The sequence below is a fragment of the Panulirus ornatus genome, chromosome 8 (assembly GCF_036320965.1).
Source record: "Panulirus ornatus isolate Po-2019 chromosome 8, ASM3632096v1, whole genome shotgun sequence".
NCBI classification, from domain to species: Eukaryota; Metazoa; Arthropoda; class Malacostraca; order Decapoda; family Palinuridae; genus Panulirus; species Panulirus ornatus.
This window is the reverse complement of record NC_092231.1, coordinates 13,640,408-13,664,696: the sequence shown is the minus strand read 5'-3', so window position 1 is coordinate 13,664,696 and position 24,289 is coordinate 13,640,408. Positions and strand designations below refer to the sequence as shown.

Sequence of the window (24,289 nt, the reverse complement as noted above, 5' to 3'; positions counted from 1 at the left end):
AGTGACGCAGAGAGAGAGAAAAAAAAGACAAGTCAAACAGAGACGGAGTCAAGGTAAAGCATCTGTATTCAGGTGAAACCAGGACATATGTTAGTGTTGTTGCTACACCTGTGCAACAAGTGTGGCCTGGTCGGCAGTTTATCATACCACCTGCTGTTGACCCGGAGGTTGAGGGAGTGGTGTATGCATACTAGAGGGTTGATTGTGGTGCTGCTACTTTCTCACCAGTTTTGAACAGAGATGCTAACTAAATCCTTTAATCTATTTTGTTTGCTTGCTTTTTGGTACATAAAGCGATGTTTTGGTAAGTCTGCTGGTCTCTTTCTCTCATGGTGTCCTTCAAGGATGTTCCATTCTACAGAAGGATCACTGAAACTTCCTGGTCTGTGGCTTTCTCTCTGTCTTAGGGCGTATCGAGTATTCAAGGTTCTAAAATACTACATCAAAAGTTTCTTTAGGTATAGTAAATATGTCTCACGTAAAGTTCAGTGACGTCGAAACTATTGCTTTACGAATGGGGTCACTCTGCAGTGACCCCTTATGTCACATGTTATACCAGTAAGTCATCTCAAAAGTTTCCTCCTACCTTATCTGTCTAAGAGACCCTTCATCATCAGCCATATCTGTGTTCTGCACGATAGCGTACAGGCCAAGGTCATCAGAATTTCAGATCATTCTTGTGATGTAGGTTTATGCCAGAGATGAGCTCTAAACTGAACTTGGCTGCTTTGCCTCGATGCTCCCTTGTGACGCCTGTGCTCAGAGGCTTCTCAGTGACCTGACACGTCTTCAGGTAACTTCTGGTCCAACTCCTTTTTAGCATCCAATTTTCTGACGTGCTGCCCCATACTGACATGATATCCATAAGCATAGTGAGAGTGTATGTGGTCTTAGAATTATCCTTAACACCTGAAGAAGGCGTGAAAGATTTTTCGACTGGTGGATATAGACTGTAGTTGACACCCTTGATAGCCCTGGTAGATTATAGACCCATACAACTAACCATCCAACAGCACCCAGTACATTTATGTCTTCTGCCCTTTTCCACGGAATCCCCTACAATTCTGGCATTCGTAGTTGGCATAAGTTGGCTAAAGTATAATTGTGTTTTGTATGAAGGATTGCTTGATCACGTCAGTTAAAACTGCCCAGTCAAGCCAGTAAGGCGAAAGTCTGATGTATCTCGTCTCCAGCTCCAGCGAACAACATTTCCTACAGTAATCTGTCTCGTGGTTCATATGATTAATGTTCTCCTTTGTCATTCGTTTCTAAGATTCCCCTTAAATGATCTCTCGAGTCAGCTAGCCTCTCGAGGAGTTTTTATGGAAGACAAATTTTCCATTTTCCTTTTTTACATTTTCCTTCTCAAGTCTTTAAACATCTCCACTAACTCCTTAGATTTACCTCAGAGACTTTCGTCCCTGCATGCGTCATACGTGTCTTATCCTTCCTGTATGTGGGACGATTTCGACAAACTTGTTTCTTTCCTCCTGTAATCTGGTCACAGATTAGCACTGCTTTCTACCTGATAGATTTTCTATCCTGGTGCTTCATAAATCGCTAGTAAAAGTGAGTTCCGAGTTACATCCTGTTGCTTCATCGTCAAACACTAGAAAGCTGTTTAAAGCTTAAAAGTCCTTCTGCCCTGCCCTGAACACCTCACTTTACGTAAGCTTTTTTAAGGATCTCAGAATCATCTTTAGCCGACAGGATTGCTGTTCAGATCATCTGTTTTTCTTTACCTACATTGTATTCAATATCGTTTTTGTCTTTATCTCTTCGCAGGACAATTTTTTTTCTGTTTTATATCTTACGTTTGAGTTTCTTTCAGGTTCATATAATTCCCTGAAATACTTCTCTTTTGACTTTGTCTCTGATGAATACACAATCAGAGGATTATTTTGTCTACAATGTATTGGTAATGGACGGCAGCCATCTTACTGAAAAGCCTTATACATAAGTTATACTTATTAGTTATAACTGCCTTATAAGGGTATCTATGGGCTGGAAGCCAATCTAGAAATGGATTGACCTGATCAAGAGAAATGTAGAGCCTAGTGCCTAGGTGAGTAATAGGCCCAGGAGGCCGTCCTTATGTATATATGGCAGGCCATGGACGAGAGAGCTGTCCCGGTAATGAGTGACTATAGGCTGGCAGTTGATCTCGGGTCAAAGTGGCCCATAAACTAGACTCCGAGGCTGAGTTACCATTAACGCTCTCACCTGTACACCTGAGAACATCTGATGGGCAAAGTGTTGCGTGGAGGCCCAGGTATAAGAAGTGTGAGCTTGCATAGGTCGGGATGTCCTCTAGCCAAAATCATGAGGCCTCCAAGACAGCAAGAATGGAATGAAAAGAGTCATGGTAGCGCCGAGAAAAGCTACCAAAAAAGAGTTCCAGGAGATAGTTACCAAGAAGCTGTATTTGGGAGAGAGAGAGAGAGAGAGAGAGAGAGAGAGAGAGAGAGAGAGAGAGAGAGAGAGAGAGAGAGAGTCAGAATAATATTTACATTTACAGTTACATAAAACAAAGGAAGAATGTATAAACGCACGAACAAGCTAAGTGCACGTTAGAGTATGATGTTATCACGAAGCAGAATATCCAACTATATCTCTATTCATCCACATTTCTTGCTACTCCCACTCAGTAAGCCTCAAAAGCCAGACTTCAGCTGGCATTATAAGTGCCATTGGTTTTCCCACTCGCTAAGGTATTGACAACGCCAAGGAGCCATATTTCACCAACTAACGAAGGTCTCGGACTGATGATGGTTGCTGACAAGAAACCAGACCCGAACTCGCGAGCCAGAATTTTTTTGTGAGACATGCAGATTAATTTTCCCTTAGGATAGCTTTATGTTTGATATACAATGACCTCAAAAATTAGGGGAACCCATATTCATCCCCCCCCAAAAAAAAACAACAACAGCAGTTTGAGATAATTTCCAATATTAATGAACCATAAAATTAATTGGATCAAACGAAAAATAATAATCTATTAACAGTCTGATAATTACATTCTGATAGATTGATTAGACTAATAATGCTGGAGGCAAATTTCCCAGTAATTATATCACGCGCGGAGGAGAGTTCTAAAAGAGAGTTGGGTCCGTTGGCTGACAGGCTTTGTAGGAAGCCGAGCTGGCGTGGGCGATGAGCGAAGGAGGAGGAGGAGGAGAATAGATGAAGGGAACTGTTAAAGGTTAGCACGACGGATATGTATATGATTGTGAGATCTATGAGCTACGTATTGTGTCATAGAAGTATGTTTGTTACGTTCATATGTGAATATGAGAGATAAACACGTTTAAGTTTGTGTATTTTTACTAAGTATGTTAACATGGATGTGTGTCAAATATATGTATTGAAAGATACATGTGTGCTGGAGGAGGGGATATTTTTTTCTAAGCGGGGTTGCATTTCCTTCACGAGGGAATATCTGTGCGAGTGTGTGTGTGTGTGTGTGTGTGTGTGTTAATGTATGGAGGCTCTTGGCTGGATGTATAGTGTGGATGCGAAACTAAATTCACATGGAAATAAGTCTGTTCGTACAAATGATGTTAACTTGGGTGCACATGTTATATCAGTATGGAAATATGTATGTTAAGTATGTACGCGAGGGAGCACTTGAGGTAAATATGATACTTTGGAAGAGATTATATATCAACAAGGTATTTCGTTTGTGAAGTACTAGATCATCAAGGATATATGATCATGATTTTAGCAAACTATGTGTGTTAAGTATGCTAGATCATATGAGGGTTTGTATGTTGAGTATAGTAGAATGACGCTATGTATGCCAGTAACGTTAGCATGTGTTAAGTATGTTGACATAAGACGACGTACGTTAAGCATGTTAACATAAGACCACGTATGTTAAGTATGTTAACATAAGACCACGTATGTTAAGTGGGTTGACATAAGACCACGTATGTTAAGTAGGTCACCATGGGAGCATGTAAGCAAATGTCATCATATCCTGCTCTAGATGATCCTGCTTCTCAAGCATGCTGGAGAGCAAGCCCCTGGCTCCTCCTTGCTTTGTCGCTCACCCGGCACCTCTGTGTCCAGCACCGTTTGTCTCCTATTGAATCCCTCCTGCCTCCTCCTTCGTCAGCATCCTCTCTCTCTCTCTCTCTAGCCTTTCATCTCCCTCCCTACACCTCAATCCTTGCTTTACCTCCTCCCTTTCTTCCCATACCTTCAGTACCACGTTTACCCTCCAGCTTCTTGGCTCCCTTTTGCAGTTTTTCTTCCTGTTCTAATTTCCCTAGCTCTTCCCCTTGTCTTAATTCCTTCCCCGTCACTCGCTTCCTCAGTACCAACGTCTCTTTCTTTCCTTCCTACCTACCCCTAACTGATGTCTTCCCTTCTCGTGTTTATTTCTATCGTTTTTTTTTCTCTCTCCCCTTCGTTGTCTTTGCCTTCTTCCTAGTTTCTTACCTCACATGTTGCCTCTCCTTACTCAGTGTTGTAGTCTCCGTGTACTGAAGTCCGGAATCGCACATCCCCATACCTTTATTGCTCTAAATCAGATCTTCCAACAGCTTCTGTGTGCCAAGTAGAGCTTCAGAAGTCTATCTTTTGGATACCTCTGAAACACAAACCTAAACCTTCTAACAGTCATTTGTACCTCCAAAGACAGTTCAAAGGGTAGGGGATCTTCCTTGCTCCTCCTTTGCTTGAAGATTTCCCCTAGTCAATCGATGATAAACATGCGAAGTATATTTTTTTTCTCCCCGAGCCCCAATTGTAATCTTCAGTGTAAACTTACGTTGTGTTATCGGAACTTTGTCAGAGGTTTCGGTAGATCACGTCACTGTCACTTTTGAGCGACTCACATCCACGCCGCGCCGCGCCTAGCGATCCCTGGAGGCCTCCTCCGCTGCCCGGGGCCTCCCGTGCCACAACAAAACAATAGTGTTATACGCCTTTGTTGTTGCTGCTGCTGCCGCCGGGCGGGCCTCGCCTGGGGTAAAGTGGATCTATAACTGAGCCGTGTCAGGAGGATCCAGTAGCACACAAGTTCCGGGAAGATGACGCTGGAAGCATGATAGGTGGCAGGTGAAACTTGGGGTCCCTGGAGTGGAAGAGGGCGCGCGCGCGCGCGCGCGTGTGTGTGTGTGTGTGTGTGTGTGTGTGTGTGTGTCTGAGGGAGGTATGAACGCGTGCATGAAAGAGAGAGAGAGAGAGAGAGTACATTCCACGTCGAGGAGGATAGTCCATTTATTTTTTTCATTATGTTCATATTTCTAACCCAAGCAGGAGGGATATGAGGTCAGGCTTGTGGGGGATCCAATATCTGCCTCGTCTTATCGTGAGAGTGAGGAGTCTCGCTAAATCATAAGCCCTTTTGGAGTATCTGAATAGGAAGAAAACTCAAGAACTACGAGCGTAAGATATTCTAATATTTTCGCAAAATTTTCGCTGTGAATTATAATTCTAATCCGTTCTGCATTATACTGTTTATATGTAAGGCATATAAGAATGTCGCTGAGTTACGGAAACGTTTTCAGTTGTTGTTACCTTCGGAAACAAAAACACTTCTTTGTCGCTGGACCTGCAAAGTCTCTAGTGTCTTTGTTTTTCTTCGTAAAAGGACTTTCTGTTACATACTAAACAAAGACCAACATAGTGTTACCGTTTTGTCTACCTGTATCAGTGAGTGGGCTATTTTCGAATGGGCCGTTTTGTCTACCTGTATCAGTGAATGGGCCGTTTTGTCTACCTGTATCAGTGAATGGGCCGTTTTGTCTACCTGTATCAGTGAATGGGCCGTTTTGTCTACCTGTATCAGTGAATGGGCCGTTTTGTCTACCTGTATCAGTGAATGGGCCGTTTTGTCTACCTGTATCAGTGAATGGGCCGTTTTGTCTACCTGTATCAGTGAATGGGCCGTTTTGTCTACCTGTATCAGTGAATGAGCCGTTTTGTCTCCCTGTATCAGTGAATGGGCTATTTTCTTTGTACCCATCCTGAACCTGTGTGTGTCTAACTAACCCTCCTCTCAATATTCATGACGTGGGGTGTACCTCTCAGCGTGGCCACTCAAGATCATCGAAGTCATGCACGTCAATAACGCATCTTAATCGAAGAGAATGTTGCCGAGCATCAATAGCCAGCCTCCAGCGGATCGACTGACTGTCTTATGTGATAATTGAACACACACCGACACACACACACACACACACACACACACACACACACACACACACACACACACCTTGTGAGAGCAACCTTAAGCAATGATAATACTCACAGAAGACCTTAGAGCAGTTGTAGGACTCTACAATTTATCGTCGACGTCAAAGGTGCAGAGGAAGAGCCTGGTAGAGCTATCAGCATAATCTGGCCATTCTGTGGTCGCTCCCGCTTGAGACAACGCCGACCAAGCAGAGTTCTTGATGGGACTCCGTGAAAACTTTTGAAAGACTTTATAATGACTTTCTGCCTCGGTTAGACTAAGGAGGCTTGAAAGTAAAACTATAAAGAGTTTCTCAAAGATTATCGAGAATTAAGTAGAAAGGAACGGGACCTCCTTCACTATGGTGAGGTATTTTCTTGACCCTCCAGCATTCCCAGAGGGAACTAGTGTTGCTAAAAGACTGCCAAATAGCTGGAGAAATATCACTTAGCAAAATGTCCATTGAGACAAGGAGGCGAGAATAACGTTTCTCTTGTGGAAGGGAATCCCACATTAATGGGTTTCTTTTCCTTAACTTTATCATACAACTCTTTAGACCTTTGTATGCTGTCAGCGTTCTTAGTTTCATCGCTCAGGTTATTCTGTACATCTACTGTCTTAAGTATGTACAAGTTCTTCTTGATATGTTCTCTGTCGAGTTCTCTGTTTAATTCTAAGTTATGTCTCTGATAACTTTGCATCCATCGAGAAACTGTTCGCTGTTGACATCATCCAATTGGTGTGAATATTTGAAAATTGTGATCAAGTTAGTCTTTTCTCTTTTTTCTTTCTTGTTGAAGAAATCTCTGTTCTCTAAATTCTAGCGCCTTTTTTTTGTTGCACTCCGCTATTGGATTTATAATCTTGCCCCAGGGAGTGACCAGACTTGAGAAGCATATTCTAGTTCTGAAACTATCATACAAGTCAAATGGTTTACTGACTCTTTCGTAAATCATCGTTTGAACAACAGATGATTCGTTTCTTTTCCAGTTCTCCTAAGCTTGGTGAGGCTTTTACAGAAGTCTTAGCACAATGTTTGACTCCTTAGCCACTCACTCTCCGGCAGCATGTTTCCTTTTAGATGATATTCGTGATTTAACTTTTCTTATACTTTGTCTAGTCCTCATTCCTGTGCCTTTTTCTCCAGGATGAATCTCATCAACCATTAATTACACAAATTCTGGAGTTTTATTTATGTTCCCTTGAAATCTATTGTAATCTTAATCACTTTCTTCTCTCCTCATGAACTTGGAATCGTCGGCAAAACTGATTACGTATGAGTCTAGTCCTTTCGATAATTGCAATTTACGAATATCAAGGTGTGTGTAATCACCTATTTTTTGATCACCTCTTTTTCACCAGACAGGAGGAAATTCTGTATTAGATTCGTGGGTCCCCCATCAGTTAAACGAATCCGACGATCAAACATTTCAAAAGCTCTGTGTGTTTTCTGTATTTACATTTTCATCACGCAATCAATTGCATTCATTCATTCCATTCGCATGTTTGTGTGCGTTTACTGTGTGTGATTACTATTTGTGCTACGGTGAGAGAGATTTACACTCGTGTTGCCCTGTCTCTCGATCTTGTACACATGTATCATAATTTTACTCCCATTCGTGAATATATATGCACACAAAAGCCAAACATACGTCTCATCCTAAGCTTGGTACTCATTTATCGACCTGATTAAGGGGATGATGAACACCTGGGTTGGGTGTAGGCCTAGGATTCGAACCCATCTGGGCCCGACCTCTGGCTGGCCCATAATGACTCGTGATCAGTGTGTGAAAATTTAGTAAATTGGTTATAAATTGAATGTTGTTTCTATGACCTTGGCATAACCTCCCAGAGAGGTGTGAAATACTGTCAGTTTTGATTGTCACTTCATTTATATTCTTCATATCGTAATGGAATCTGCTGCACCTGCTCCATGAGGTGGGCTGTATATAATAAGGAGCATCTTGGGTTTTTGATTGAGATATAAAGGAAATATCTTTTCGAGGATCTAAAAGCCGTTCTTTGACGTTCATGTCTCTGTCAATCGATTTCTTTCTTTTTCCCCATAATTCTATCGACAGACTTTGAACATATGGAAGGTCTGCGAGTACCTTCTCCATAAATTGTTTTAAAGATTCATGATTAAGGACTATGATTAATTTCAATGGAAAACGGAACTAATGTTCATTCTGAGGATATAATTAAACGAATTGGATTCCACATGCTTTCGCTATATGGTCACAACATCATTAGAAAAAAAAAAAAGACTGCCACGGAATATATGACTGAGACATTATGTCGCAATTTAAAAACCAGCGCAAGTCGACGATGGGTTCATTTGATCACATAACGCAAAATGGTCTTTCTTTAGTTATGGAGCTAGCATCAACAACAACACCCATATCGAACATCATTTGCTACTTTATGATTACCCAAATCTAAACACAAAAAATAAAGGAAATGCCAATATCAATCACTTTCCCTTTGCTTCTGTTCTGGGAAACACATATCCAATTTTACACTTTGTCCTTGTTGCTGTCAGATTCGTAAAGAAGCCTTTTCTATCAGTGGTAATTTCACGTCAAAACTGCCTCTGCCAACACCATTCATCTCAGGCCACTAATACCTACAGCGTCCTTTCCACTCTTTTGCTTCGTTACTGAAAAGCATTGACGTGATACAAGTGAGCATCATCATCGCTTGTCAAAATAGATAAGCTTGGGTTTGATGTCTTGTGTATTCCCAGTTGTGTAGTCGCTTATTGATAGAATGATCGTACCTACTCTGCTTCTGTCAAACTGAGAATTTTCAACCACCTTCAGTTCCATGAGCCATGCTAGTACAATAACCTCTAAGTACCTGCCTCTTGCCACCTCAATAGAACCTTCCTACCTAGACTCCTCAACCTGGTCACCCTCTGTTTCTATTTCAGGCCAACCATTTAATCCTTCCAATCTCACCCCCATTTTTTTCTCATCTTGTTTTTTCTTTTTCTTTTTTTTTTCCTGGAAGGCCATTATCGAGTTACGTCTCCTGATGTCCCTAGAATTTCCTCAGAGTATTTTTTATCCTCTGGCTGCCCGAAGGGCTTCTAAGTATAATCCTTTTCCTAGTTATCCCCTGAGACCGTACCTTCTGCTAGCCTTGTGTTCCTTACATTCATCTTCCAAGGCTATCCAGTGAGTTCCTAGCACCAGCCACTCTTCGAGTTCCCCCCACGAGGCAGCCGTCTCCAAAGTTCCTTCCTCGGGTCACTTCCTCTGGCACACGCCAAAGGTATTCTCTCTGCAGCCACGTCCTGAACTCCTCTTGCTGGAGGTCTTCTTACGACTTACTGTTTCTTCGGCAGTTTTGAAGAATTGCATTATCCTTCCCACATGTCCCGTTACATTTGTTGTATCCCGCTTCTCATTCAAACTCTCACTACTCACAAGGGCTCTTATTGTGCTTCGTTCATCCAGCAGTTACTTCTGTACTGGTCATCAGAATTTCTCTTCCATCTCACTCATCAGCATTTTCAAACACAGCTTTCCCCTAGCTTCCTGCCTCCACAAAGCATCAAAACTTTTCAGCCGTGGTGCGTCTTAAAATCTCTCTCACGTCACTCACTTAAACTTCCACCTGTCATTTCTTACGAAGCTCTCTTTCCCATCGTTCTCTAAGATCTCCTCTCACACGCTAAGTTATCCAGAAACATTTTTCCAGGGTACACCTACGTCTCTCTCTTCCTTTTTTATTGATCGCCAAGACTTCGCTCTTAGGGTACTTTCGTATTTTTCTTTTCATGCCTCTCAAAACTTCTCGCAGACTGATCCTCAGAACTCATTTTTCAGGATACTTTCCGATTCTCTCTAACACAAAGTGTATAAGATTCGATCCGACAGTACTCACAGATTCTTTCTCTTATTATAACTATCAAACCTCTCTTCCCTATACCCCTAAGATCTTCCGTCACATTCATTTACCAAAGGCTCTCTCCCAAAATACTCCTCAGATTTTTTGTCTAAAGCCTCTACCTAGACCATTCTTTTCATTACATTCCCCAAAAGTCTTCACTCGGAGAAAAAATCTTTCTGTCATCATGTACACATCAATTTGGAGGACCGGTTTGGAGCTGTCACCATTGCTACATATATTCCAGACACATAAAGTGCGCAAGCATTATAATCTTCCATAAATACGAGAAGTGAGTACGAATATGGATGTTGAACAAAGTGGGAAACAGAATGTGTAAAAACTGAAAAATAGATATGGAGTAAATGGTATGTCGAATGAAAGGTGGTGAAAACACGGTATATAGATAGATATGATTTATCTATGATATCCAAGGCTGTTGCTTTCATTAAAGAATATGAGAACTAGACAATTTTGAGCAGCAAATTTCCCTATGTCCAAGAACAAAATGTCTATAGTTGATAGATGGATAGACTGATGCATATGAGACTATGAACAGGAAATTTTTTTCCTTTGAAGGATGATCCACCTCCTTAAGGACAGTGTCTTTTATGGTTATTATAATACAACCCAAAGACCTCCCCTCTCACAAAGGACTGCTGGAACTACAACCCACAGGAACCCATCCACATCCAGGTGCTCCCGCAGCCTCGAAGTTGATGTACACTCAATAGCAGGGACAGAATGGACTCCTTTGAAGCAAGAAGTTCTTTGATGAGACTTTACTCTCTTTCTTCTAACGATGAGATACAGCCTGGCCAAACATGACTCTTCTTCAGTCGCGGTGTAACCTCAACCAGGCGAAGTCAGGTAACGCTCATATCTTTATTCCTACATTCATATATACTAAAACATATCCGGTACAAGCATGCGTGCAACTAGCATTAATGTACTTCTTTCAAGCCTATTACAACAAAATATATAAATAATGAGATGTTCTAAAAGCTTTCTAATGCATCAGGATGGAAATGATTATCTTCATCAGGATCTGAAGCAGGTCGTTGTATATGACCGGAATAGATTCATCAAACCGGCTTTTACGCGAGAACACAACCAGGATCAATACTTATGATTATCTTTCCATGAGTACGTAACGGAAATCAATAAATTAAATCTCTACGGATGCTAAACCAATGCATTCTAAGAAAGCACGACCCAGTTCATATAAGAAAATGTCATATTCGCCCCTAGTGAGAAGGACGACAAATCAACTCATCTCTCCATCTGTGCGTCTAATCCTCCCACCTGGTGATTATCTCGCCTTCGGCTGCCTGAAGTCTCCGATTCTCCTTCCCAATGGATGATCTCACCTCCAGTTGCCTGGAGCATCCATCTAAGGTCTCGTCTCGTCTTGAACAACTCGGAGTATCTGCCTTGCAAATCTGGGAGATCATATTACCCTCAGCCGCCTAAAGCGACCATCTACCCTATTTGAAGGATCATCTCGTCTTCATCCACTTGGATCCTGTGTCTCTCCCAGCCGAAGGGGATTGGATAATCCTGAGTCATCCAGAGCCTCTATACATTCTACATTAACGACCGTCTCGTCTCCAGTTGCTACAGAGCCACTGCCCTTCCCACCTGAGAGAGAGAGAAGGAGATTCTCTTCTTTGTTCTCTAGAATTCTCTATCACACTCTCCTGATTTTGTCTCCAGCCGCTGTAGCCTCTGGCTCTACCTCGTAATTTTGTCTCCAACTGGCTGTAGTCTCTACCCAACCCTCCTGATTTCGTCTCCAGCCGGCCATTGTCTCTACTTCACCCTTCTGAAGAGTCACCTCATCTTCAGCTGGCTGGAAACTCGTTCCCCACCGCCCGAGGGGCCTTCATTACCCATTAAGGTTGCCACGGCAACATACACCAGGTGAAGAAAGGACTAGAATATATCTGTGGTCCCTGAGAGCGCCTGCCTGCAGGGTCTAAAGAGCGTTTACATGTTTGCTTCTACTCTGAATGTAGAGAAGTACTGTCAGGACTAGTGGTGCTGGTGGGACTGGGAGGTGTATGGTGCCGAGCTAAGGTTACAACCATTGATTTTTTTGTGTCGACTTGCTGGCTATGTGGATGTTGGTGCCTGTAGGAGTGGTTTCTGCTCGTATAACAACGAGTATATAAATGTGTTTAGGTGGTGTTTAGTTGTGGCTTGAATAGGAGGTCTTAGTAAAAAGGGTGTTAGGATGGTTGGTATATTTGACAAGGTAATGTAGTTCAGTATGGATGACTGCACATATTTTCTCTTAAGATTTCTCACAAGGATTCCTCAAAGCAAACACCTGGTCTACAAATATTCCACTACTTTTATTCCATATTGTTCCTCTTTCGTTTGATGTTCTATGAATTCCACCACCCTCTCTAATACCACCACGCTATGCATCGCACCAAATATATTCAAAAGACTTACCTCTGTAATTCAGGCATGTACTTTTGTCCCCTTTCCTTTCTAGAAAGGTACTATATAGGCATCCCGTTAGTACTGTGGCACCTCGCCGTAAGTCAAGAGTGCATTGAGCATCCTAACTAACAAATCAACGAAAAACAATAAAAATAGCAATAACTAAAACAATTAGTAAAGATGATAATGATAGTACCAATACTACCACTACTACTACTACCACTACTACTGCTACTACTACTACTGCCACTGATACTACTACTACTATTACTACTGATACTACTACTACTACTACTACTACTCATTATAATCATGAAAATAACAATGATAGTAATAATGATGATAATAATAATAGCTATTGATAATAGTGATGATGATAACGATATCAAATGAAAGTAATAACCGATCAACGAATGAATAAGAATAAGGAATAAAGAAATGGGTATCAGGGAAAGGTAAAATAAGAATAATAGTAACATCACAAGAGTAGCTGTAGAGTTAAAAAAAAATGTTCATAGATATTGTTCCATTCTTCCTCGCTAACTGTCTCTTTATAGATCTTTCTATTTCTATATAACATCACAACACGGGTACTACCTAAAGGGTTGGAAATTCTTCTCCTTTAGTTCTTATGACTCTCTCTCTCTCTCTCTCTCTCTCTCTCTCTCTCTCTCTCTCTCTCTCACATCACTACCGATGTTCCCGCCTGTACAGTGCAATCTCGCCCCCTCTGGTAATACAGATGGCTTCCTCCCGCAACCTTTCCTCAGTCTCCCTATATCTCACGGACGTGTTGAAGCTCCTCATCTTCCTCGGATCAGTTCTGACCGAACAATCGTTTAATCAAAGTCGGGCTCCTGGGAGGCGCCTGGGCAAGAAAGAAGCCCGGGGGCTGCGGTTGGTATGAGTAATTGGTGCACAGCAAGCGCGTCCAGCCTTGTATATCCTGGGAATCAATCATTGGGGATCCCTTCCCTTTTTTTCGTCTTTTGCTCCACGTTCAGCGGGGGAAACGCGTCTGAGCTTTTGACCCCAATTTCAGGGCTTTAATCAGATTCCTTTTGAACCATTCTTAAAGGTGATGATCATGGGTGTTTCTGCAAAGTGTCTGGGCGATATTTGTGAACGTACAGCTTTAAGGTTATTATCCCCCCCCCCCCCTCTTTTGACTCTTTGCCAAGGCGGTAGTCTTGCGTCTTCCCTGCCATTCCCAAGGTGAAAAGTTTCTCTGATCTAGGTTCAGTGTCAAGGTAACGCTCTTGTGTTTTTTGATCCATTGTCAGTGTCAAGGCGATGATCGTTGATAATGACGCTGAGTTAAGGGCGGTCATTTTGCGCTTTCTGATCGACTGTCAAAGGGAATGTTCCTGGGTCTTTTGAGCTAATGTCATTGGTTATGCTTCTCAGCCATCTTGGACACAGCATCTTGAGACTGTCGATCCACTGTCGAGGGGATAATCTTGCAAAATTTTTGCCTTGGCTTTATATAGAGTCATTGATCTGTCTCCTGACCCAGAAGCTACAGAAGCTAACTCACCGAGCATTAATAAGGGGAAGACTCCATCTGAAAATAGAAGATTATCTTAGTAGAAAGTCACACAAAGTATTCAAGCCAGAGGAGTCTATTTGGAGATAAATATAAGTCACCAGCGTCTCAGGTTCTGCGACCATTACACTTTTTTATATATTTGATTGACCTGCTAGATAGTATGGATTCCTACCTGAGTATGTTTACCGATGGGGCAAAGGTCATGAGGGAAGAGGAAAGCGAGGAGCATTGCATCAACTTACATGGGAACCTAGGCAGACTCCAGAGATGGAAAGCAGCCCAAATAAATGTAATGTAATGGAGGCAGGTCACATGTATGGAAAGCCTTAATATGAATATCATCAAGTAGGATATAAACTGCAAGATCATATATGTGCGAAAGGATTTGGAACTTCGTATCCTCTGTGTCCTATCAGTAGAGCATCGCATTAATAACATGGCAAATATCAAAGCAGCAACAAAGAATCAAGATTAGGAAATATTAAACAAACTGTTCACATCCTTCATTAGCCCAAACCTAAGATATGCTTCTCAAGTTAAGTAACCGCACTTAAAGAAGCACAAGAAGCTAATAGAGAAGGTGTAACGGGTGGAAACAAAATTGGTCCCGGAATTAAGAAAGGAGAGTTGTAGAGAAAGGCTAGACGCCTTAAATTTGCCAACCATGGGAGAGAGAAGAGTATAGCCGAAGATGACCAAAACCCTCAAGTCTTCTAGATCAGCTGACGATATTGTAAAAAGTGAACTGTTATGCGAAGGCGGAAGCGGGAGAGCAACCAGACGCCACAACATGAAATTAATGAGAAAGACAAGTACTAGAAAGATGTAGAGAACTACTTTTACACGGTAAAAGTAGTTGATTAGTGAGACTGACTGATTGTACAACAATAGAAATGACTTTAGAGATGGGGGCCATACGAGTGTATAAAACTCCTCTCCCTTTCATGTATACATATGCGGGTATCGCACACTGCAAGAAAATCTTAGAGTTACGAAGAATGAGTCTTGTGAGTTACGTGTTGTCAAACGTTACGAGGGAAATGGAGAGATGGTACATCAATGAACAAAATGTCAGCTGACCATTAGTTGGTGACGCAGAAAGGAAAACTGCAGCCTGAGGCCAGAGGAGCGAAACTTGACAGTCACTGAAGTGCTGGTCCACTGCGCAGCCGTCACCAAGCATCCTAGTACCCAGGCAGGTAGCACTGGTAGTACCTCCCTGGTTTGCGGCTGCGTACAACCTGTACCATGAGAGAGAGAGAGAGAGAGAGAGAGAGAGAGAGAGAGAGAGAGAGAGAGAGAGAGAGAGAGAGAGAGAGAGAGAGAGAGAGAAGCCGCAAACGACGTAGATTAAGATAGTAAAAAAAAATGTCGTCGGGGAAAAGCAGTTTGAATACTTCTAGAATACGTCACATGAATATGTGAGTGAGTCGTAGCGAGAGCGAGGTGAGGAGGGAGGTAGGTAGGGGCAGGAAGAGTTAGCATAAGAAGGAGAGGAGGGAGGAGGAAGGGCGAATAGGGAGGGAGTGAGTGGGGGTCTCTGGCTATATCGACCGGGCGGCACTACCCGTGAGGTGAGGACGGGAGGAGGAGGAGGACACATTATCTCAGTGTTGTGGCACCTGATGGACTGCTCTTCCTTCCTTCCATCCCACTCCACACCCACAAGCCTGGTGCTGAGGGCGCGCTGCATTATTAACTTCTGATGTTCGTCTCACGGGCGAGTCACACGAACTGGAGGTAAAGGACCAATGAAGCAACCTGGGGGATGTGTGGGTTTAAAGTACGGAACGAACTAGCGGGTGGAATGCTGAGAAAAACAGGGACTGGGGAAGCAGATTTGACCCCATGGCCGAGGGGTGATGTGTCGTTTAGATACAAGGCTGAGAGCAGGAGAGATTTTCGACACAACGAAAACCTTCTTTAAAATGCTTTACTTATACTAGTGAGGTTTAGTTATGACATTCAGTTGTAGTCTTATACTGCATGATACATGTTTTTATTTACGTTACTGTAGTTTACCCTTCTGAATTGATATTATCACTAATGTAATAAGTATTATCGTTATATTATCTCGATACGTCCATCCATCCATCTATCTGTCTATCTATATATCTGTCTATCTATCTATCTATTCATATGTGTGTGTGTGTGTGTGTGTGTGGGTGGGTGTGTGGGTGTGTGTGTGTTTGTGAGGTGTTGCCGACCTATGCATTCTTGTTACAACATGAGTGAGAAGTCTCCTTCGGCGAGGTTGTATCATCGTTATACAATCCCGTCAAAGAATGTTTCATTTCAAGGAAGACCATCCTCTTCCTGTTACTAATTGTAGCGCAGCCTTAAAGTTGCGGGAGTACCCTAAAGGGGACCTTTGGGTGGATAGTGATAAAAATGTAAAAAAGAAAATGATTATTACAGCATAATAGAATTCTAGAAATTTATATGAATGTATATATATATATATATACATATATATATATTATTTATATTTATTTTGCTTTGTCGCTGTCTCCCGCGTTTGCGAGGTAGCGCAAGGAAACAGACGAAAGAAATGGCCCAATCCACCCCCATACACATGTATATATATACACGTCCACACACGCAAATATACATACCTATACATCTCAATGTACACATATATATACACACACAGACACATGCATATATACCCATGCACACAATTCACACTGTCTGACTTTATTCATTCCCATCGCCACCTCGCCACACACTCCCACCCACAGACATTTCTTTTCGTGAATTTCCAGGACCGCTTCATCTACTATGATCCAGCCCACTTGTAGCGCGTGTCCTCTGGACGCTACATCGTTCCACTTCGCCCATTCTCTTGCTTGCAACTTCCTGCCTGTTCAGGCCTCGAACCTTCAAAGCATCTTTAACTCCCATCTTTCCATTATCTTCTTGATTCCTCATTTTCCCTTGGTCCTTCCTCTTCTTACCTGTATACCCTCTTAGACATCCTATCGTCACTTGTCATCTCCATACATCCAAGCCATTTCAGCACGTCCCCTTCAGCTCTCTCTCTCTCTCTCTCTCTCTCTCTCTCTCTCTCTCTCTCTCTCTCTCTCTCTCTCTCTCATACGCCCTCCTCTTAGTTCAGCGCAAGAACTCTCTCTTACCCTGTCATTTGCTATTCGATCATCTCTCCTCACGCAAACCATTTCATTTCCAGCACATTCACCCTATTCTTTACATTCTTTTTATAAGTCTCACGCCTCACATTCAGACAGCACCGACGAAAGTACCTTACCACCGAATATACCCATCTCTGCCATGAAAGACAGTGACCTTCTTTCCCACACATTTCTCTGTGCGCTCAAGGCTTTCGTCCCTCACCCATCCTATGGCTTATTTCAGCTCCCACGATTCCATATGCTGCCACATCCGCTCCCTGGTATGTAAAACACTCTAATCCTCCAGGTTTTCGCCAATGAAACCCATCCTCCAAACAACGTCTCTCTTTTCACTACTAGACAAAATAATCTTGTTTTCATTCATATCTACTCTCAACTTTTCTCCTCTCACACACCCTCTCAAGCTCAGACACCAGCATCTGCAGTTTCTCGCTCGAATCCGACACCAGCGCCATGTCCTCGGCAAAGAACTTGCTTCTCAGACCTCCGCTCATCCTCAACAGAATACATACCAATTCTTCTCCCTCTTACCTTGTCGCCGCCTGCCTTTCTACCGTGTTATCCGTCATCTCCTACACCTTGGCCATGGCCTTACCTGGAAACAAAAGTAATGCTCTGTATTTTTCCATCTGAGAGATACTCTCTTTGTTTACTGCCTGCCAAAAACCCTTCGGGGAAATGACCCTTACAGAATACGAACAAGTGTCTGATATATTTATATGTATATACTCAAGGATGTAGTTTATTCTGGTTTTGTGTATGTGGAATGCGTTTAACTTTCAAGAGTATCTTACACCCTGTATTTTCGTATGCTGACTTCACTGAGAGGCATGAGTGAAAGAGTTGATAAAACTTGTAGCAATACGCGCATGATATATTACAGGGATCGAGAATGTTTATCGTAAAGTGGGATGACTGATGAAAATCTCTGAATACATTTACCAAAGGCGTAAATTAGAAGTCTGCATCAGGAAAATGCCTCAAAAGATTACCTCTTAGGCTTCACATAAAATAATTTCTTTGTAATATTTTATAGCGGAACTCTACGAGGTCATATTTCATCCACTAAGAGGGCTTATTACATCCTTCTTCTAAGTAAATATCCACAGGATCTGTTCTAAAGAGTGGGTAATAAATGCCATAACCTATAATGCTTCCCTATGGGGATTTTCCTGAAAGACATCACGGCATAACACTAGCCATAATAGGAGGGGGACAACAACTGCCAAGGGACTGTACCACTCCAATGTATCAGAGGGGATGGAACAACAGACTTCATCAATGGGAAACAAGATGGCTTCATTTTAAGAAATGATTACGGCAAAAATACGGAAGAAATTACTGTGGATAATGTGAAACAGACTGTCTTAACAGATTCGATTCATCGAGACAGTGAGGACAAAAATGGGAAGTAAAGGAGAAAATCAAACAGACAAAGGTGTGTTAGAGACATGAAGAGATAGAAACGAAACTATGAGAGGCAGGGAGAGGTAAGGAAGGCTTAGTGTAAGAGGGATATATATAAGAATGTGAGGAAGTCACGGTCACTGAGTGGCTGAGAGTGGTGGATGTTTTGAACTATGGGCAATATGGGAGAAAATATGGAACACTAAGACAGATGTATGGGAGGAAAATATACGAAAAAAAAAACTCAACAAAAGTTGGGATATGTAAGACACGAACGAGACGAAATGAGTCTTGCAAAAAAGGAAGCGAAAGGAAGAAGGAAAGACTTGAGCAAAAATAGATTGTCACTTAGAAATATACTGCGGTGATATATTCTGGTTTACGGAAGTTTGGAGAAATTTAAGAGAGAGGAAATAAGAAGATAAAACATGTATAAGAAAATATGGCTGGATAGCTGTACGATTACGTGAAATAGAGCGAGCAGAGTCCAGAATTTCGCGAAAGGAGACGAAGAAAATGTTTTAAACATACACATAATGATATGTATATCAAACTCGGAGATGATAAGGTGGACCTTTTCTTTGTTGAAGACCGAAGGGTGTCCATGAAGTGACTGACAGAAATGAAGAACAGCTGAGGTCAAGTATGATACCGATATATAAGGCCGTATACATACCAATATATAAGGCCAAATACCAAAGGTTACTATCTGGTATCTGGAAGAGACGTTCGTTGGGATGGCAAAACTACAGTTTTAAATTTCCCGTAGCTGATCTGACCCAAAGAACGTGTGACAAGTGTATAAGGGTACAAGGGTTCGTATGTGATCCCACTCGCGTAGCAAATGTCAGGAAGAAATTCATATGCTAGGCTCATGCACGCTAAAAGAAGAATTGCATACACACACACACACACACACACACACACACACACACACTCATACACCCACACACACACACACACACACACACACACACACACACACAGACACACACACACACACACACACACATACACACACACACACACACACATACACACACACATACACACACACACAGACACACACACACACACACACACACACACACACACACACACAGACACACACACACACACACACACACACACACACACACACACACACACACATACATATATACAATATACATGCCACACACCTTGTCTATCATTATGTACCACTCCCTAGCTCCGTGATGGCCCTTCCAGTCAACAACCCTCTCTCATACCAATCTCTCAGAGCAAGTTTCATCCATACTCTCTCTCTCTCTCTCTCTCTCTCTCTCTCTCTCTCTCTCTCTCTCTCTCTCTCTCTCTCTCTCTCTCTAACATCATCTCGCCCTACTATTCCCAGTGTTTGGTCCTCTCCTACACAACCATTTGGATACGCTGTAGGAATAAAAATGCCTTAACAAACGTCAACATACTCTGACCCATATTTCGCCACCCTCTCATACATGACACTCCCACACTCTGCCACTTGCTCACCCTGCCACTCCCATATTCTGTCACTTCCTCACCCTACCCATATTACTCTACTTCTTTGCACTGCCACTCCTGTATTCTGCCACTCCTATACACCACGATCTCACATTCTACCGTTCACTCACACTACAGTTCCTATAACTTACCAATCCCATATTCTACCGTTCTCTCACACTCCTATTGCCTTAATCAACCACTCCCTCACACTACGACTCCCATATTCTAACATTCTCTCACACTAACATTCCCAGAGTCAACCACTCCCTCACACAATCACTCCCATATTCTACCATTCTTTTACATGACACTTCCACATTGTAACATGCACACACACACACACTATCATTCTTCTGCACAAATGATAGCCTGCAATGTCGTGTCCAGCACCTCACAAAATCCAGTAGACTGTACCTCTCCCACACACGAGTACTCCCATGCATCATCCCTCTCATACATTATCGCACTCCCACACTACCAGTCCTACGCAAAACCCCTCCACCCCTACTCACAACCACTGCCACACACACACACACACACACACACACACACACACACACACACACACACACAAACAAACAAACAAACAAACAAACAAACAAACAACTGTAACAAATTACAATGCTCTAAAAGAATTCTAATGAGCCAGAAAAAATATACAAAGAAAATAAATGAGATAAATGAGAATAAAATCCGGATGGTATGTACACGATACGATGCAATATACATTCCACAGAGACAGGGAAGTTGTGATAGCTGGGGATTTCACGTGTAAAGAGATTTAATAGGGAGCCATGCTGGTGCTACATTGGGAACTGAAACCTCATTGTTCTTCCTCAGTTTGATGCTGTGTGCGTGCCATCATCCACTCAGTCAAATCACCACACTCTCCCGTACAGCTTACCGGGTACATTCAACCAAGGTATACATTTACAATTCGGACGTTTATTTTTGTCTTTCCTGCATTCATACAATGGTTCTATTTCCGCCAGTTCTCAGGCATCTCACTCTGAGCCATGCATACATTCGAAAACCTTTACTAAACAGCCAATTTTCCACACTTCATTTTGCACAAGGTCTTCGTCACGTCTTTTTCGGCTTCTGCTCCTTTATGAACCCTGCCGCTTTCTCTTGTACATATCTCAATCACTCGCATGCCTTCCCTCTAAGTAATGCCCCCACACCTATAGCACTTTTTTGTGAAAAACCGTTCAGTACAGTAACATGTCTATAGCTGGGTATTTGCGAAGCTTGGGCTATAGATGAGAATGTATGGAGAAGGGTGGATGTGTTGGGGAGAAGAAAAAGTTTGAGAAAAGAATAAGGCGTGAGGAGGGTTGATCGAGTAATTCATAACAGGGTAAGAGAGAGGTGCGGTTAATACGAAGAATATGGTTGAGGGAGCTGAAGAGGGTAAGCTGAAATGGTTTAGCTATATGGAGGGAATGAGAGAGGAGAGGTTGACAGAGAGGATATACCACACGTGAAGAGGGAGATGAAATTGGAGATGGAAGGATGGAGTGAAAATGATTTTGAGTGATCGGGTTGTGAATATGCAGGAAGGCGGAGGGTATGCGCTGACCAGAGTGAATTAGAGCGATCTGATATACAGGAGGAGACGTGCTGTGTATGGACTGAGCTAGGGCATGTGAAGTAGCCAGGCAAAACCACGGAAAGGTCTGTGGGGCCTAGCTGTGGATAGGGCGTTTTGGTTTCGGTGCATTACAAATGAAAGCTAAAGGTTGGTTGTGAGCGAGTGCGGCCTTTTCTTCGTCTGTCCCTGGCGGTACGTCACGCACACGGGAAACAGCGAACAAGTATGAAATACACACACACACACACACATATATATAATTATATATATATATATATATATATATATATATATATATATATATATATATATATATATATATATATATATATATCCCCTGATGATGTGATCATTACACGAAAGTGCACTTGGGTACTTATCGTATCGTGTTTCATTTTCCTGTGGCTAAAAAAGGAACTCTTTCTCAAGGCCCCTCATGTGAAGACTGTGTTGAAGAGTTAAATGGAAGGAAATTATTTAGTTTTATGAGAAGGTTCAGACCAAGGAAATATAAAGTATTTATGCGTTTAATGGAAAACTCCAGAGGCTCTCCAGATTTGAAAGATGTCGACAGGATATGCGAGAGTTAAGTGAAACTCTGAGGAAAAATGGTAAGGAAAAAAAATGACTATGTTGAGTGAAATATGTTGGATTAAAGTTGAAATGGTGAATAAGATGCGACTATATATATATATATATATATATATATATATATATATATATATATATATATATATATATATATATAAAGGAGAGATGTGGATGACATGGTGAATGAAGGTGCTGCTAGCGTTAGAGATATAAGATATGGTGGAAGAGTGAGCGACAGATATTATGGATGAAGGAAGAATGAAATGCGAGAAAGTGGGACGATAAAAGGAAGGAGATAAGCTCGTGTAGTCGTTGGGAACAGAGAGAGAGAGAGAGAGAGAGAGAGAGAGAGAGAGAGAGAGAGAGAGAGAGAGAGGGAGAGAGAGAGAGAGAGAGAGCAGAACACAGAGAAAGACGACGCCATAGAAAAAGAGAGAGGCAACGGAGAGAGGGATACAGCTAACGTGGTGGTGAGTTTGGAAGGTTTCCAAGAGGATGGGAAGCGAGAGGACAAGTGAGCTTAGAAAGACACGATCCGTGTATAATGGCATGGAAAAAAGTGTTCGTAAAGTTAATTAAATTCCACTGATCTGAAAAGAGTGACTAGGCCGAAGAGAAAATAACAGAAATAAGTTAAATGCTGCATATAGATAAATAGTGATGTATGAGTGCATAAAAAAAAAAGTTGGATGAAAGGTTGACGAGTTGAGCAGCTGAAGAGAAACGAATGAAAAAAGTAATGAATAACTCGTAGAAACGTAGATGTCACCCACTGTGGTATATAAATCGTCTACAGTCACCTCTTGTCATATATCAGATATCTGCTATTCGTAAGAAAGAACATAAGAATCCTTTCTAATGGTATCCATAACAGAAAAGAAAAGACAGGGGATGAACTCTCATCCTCTTAAAGAAAAGTCTATCAAAGTGTCGTCATTAGGATAAATCCTGATGTCTTTTAACTCAAAGAGCTCACCTACTATAAAGAATACTTAGACACAATCTTTAATGGGTCATTAAGGAGATCTAAAATAACTACCAATTTACAACGAGAACAGTGGCCGTGTGGCTATATCGTGAGAGTGATCATAGTCCGGAAACTATATATCAAACACATAAGAGAGATTCGTATGTTAAAGGTTGTTCGCTCGATGTCTGTGAACATAAAATTTGATGGCCACAGCGATCCATGCAGACGGTACGGCTTAGACTCATACACCCAACCAACCAACTTTGCAAGATGCTCTAGATATCAATTCTGAAAATCGTAAGCAAATTGCAAATTGATTCAGCTACTGATGATTGACAGCCGAAGATGCAATATGGGCATAGAAATAAATTGTGCTATCCACAAATGTATATAAAAAAAAGGAATATAATGAAAAAAGTGTATTCTTTAGGACAGGATGCATTTGATTAACACGAGAGAGAGAGAAAGAGAGAGAGAGAGAGAGAGAGAGAGAGAGAGAGAGAGAGAGAGAGAGAGAGAGAGAGAGAGAGAGAGAGAGAGACGCTGAGTTTTGGAGATGTTAAACTTAACAAATGCCGTCCATCCCGCTGAGATACTCTCTCCAAGTCTGCGTGCATAGAGGAATTTGGCTTGAGCCCAGAGGCAGATAGAGCAAGAAGGAATGGAAGAGATATAAGGAAGTAGAGGAATGCAGTGTTGAGTCGTCAGCATATGAATGTATTTGACTGCCTGACGAGGGAAGGAAACGTTGATAAAAATGGAGGAAGAGTGGAGGAGACAAGACAGCGCCACGAGGGACATCGCCATCAAGGGTGAGAGGCTGATCCATCAACAACTATCGAGGCCGACTGGCCACAGAGGAAGCCAGATATGAGAGAGCAAAGTGAGGGAGGGAAGCTAAAAGAGGGTAACTTGTAGATAAGACTCCGTTGCCATACCATGTCAAAAGCTTTTCATATATCACAGGCTACTGCACAGGATTCTCCAAAATATT

The 24,289-nt window shown here is 42.0% G+C and overlaps 1 protein-coding gene across 3 annotated transcripts in view; it reads right to left on the bottom strand.

The window, feature by feature from the left end:
* Positions 1–24,289, bottom strand: part of LOC139749835 (allatostatin-A receptor-like) — a 321,402-nt gene that overhangs the window by 81,808 nt on the left and 215,305 nt on the right. The window contains exon 4 of one of the 3 annotated variants that reach the window (XM_071664140.1): positions 17,762–17,825. The exons of the other annotated variants lie outside the window; for them this stretch is intronic. The gene's annotated coding sequence lies outside the window, so the exon portion shown is untranslated. The remainder of the gene's footprint in view (positions 1–17,761; positions 17,826–24,289) is intronic. 3 annotated transcript variants of the gene reach the window in all.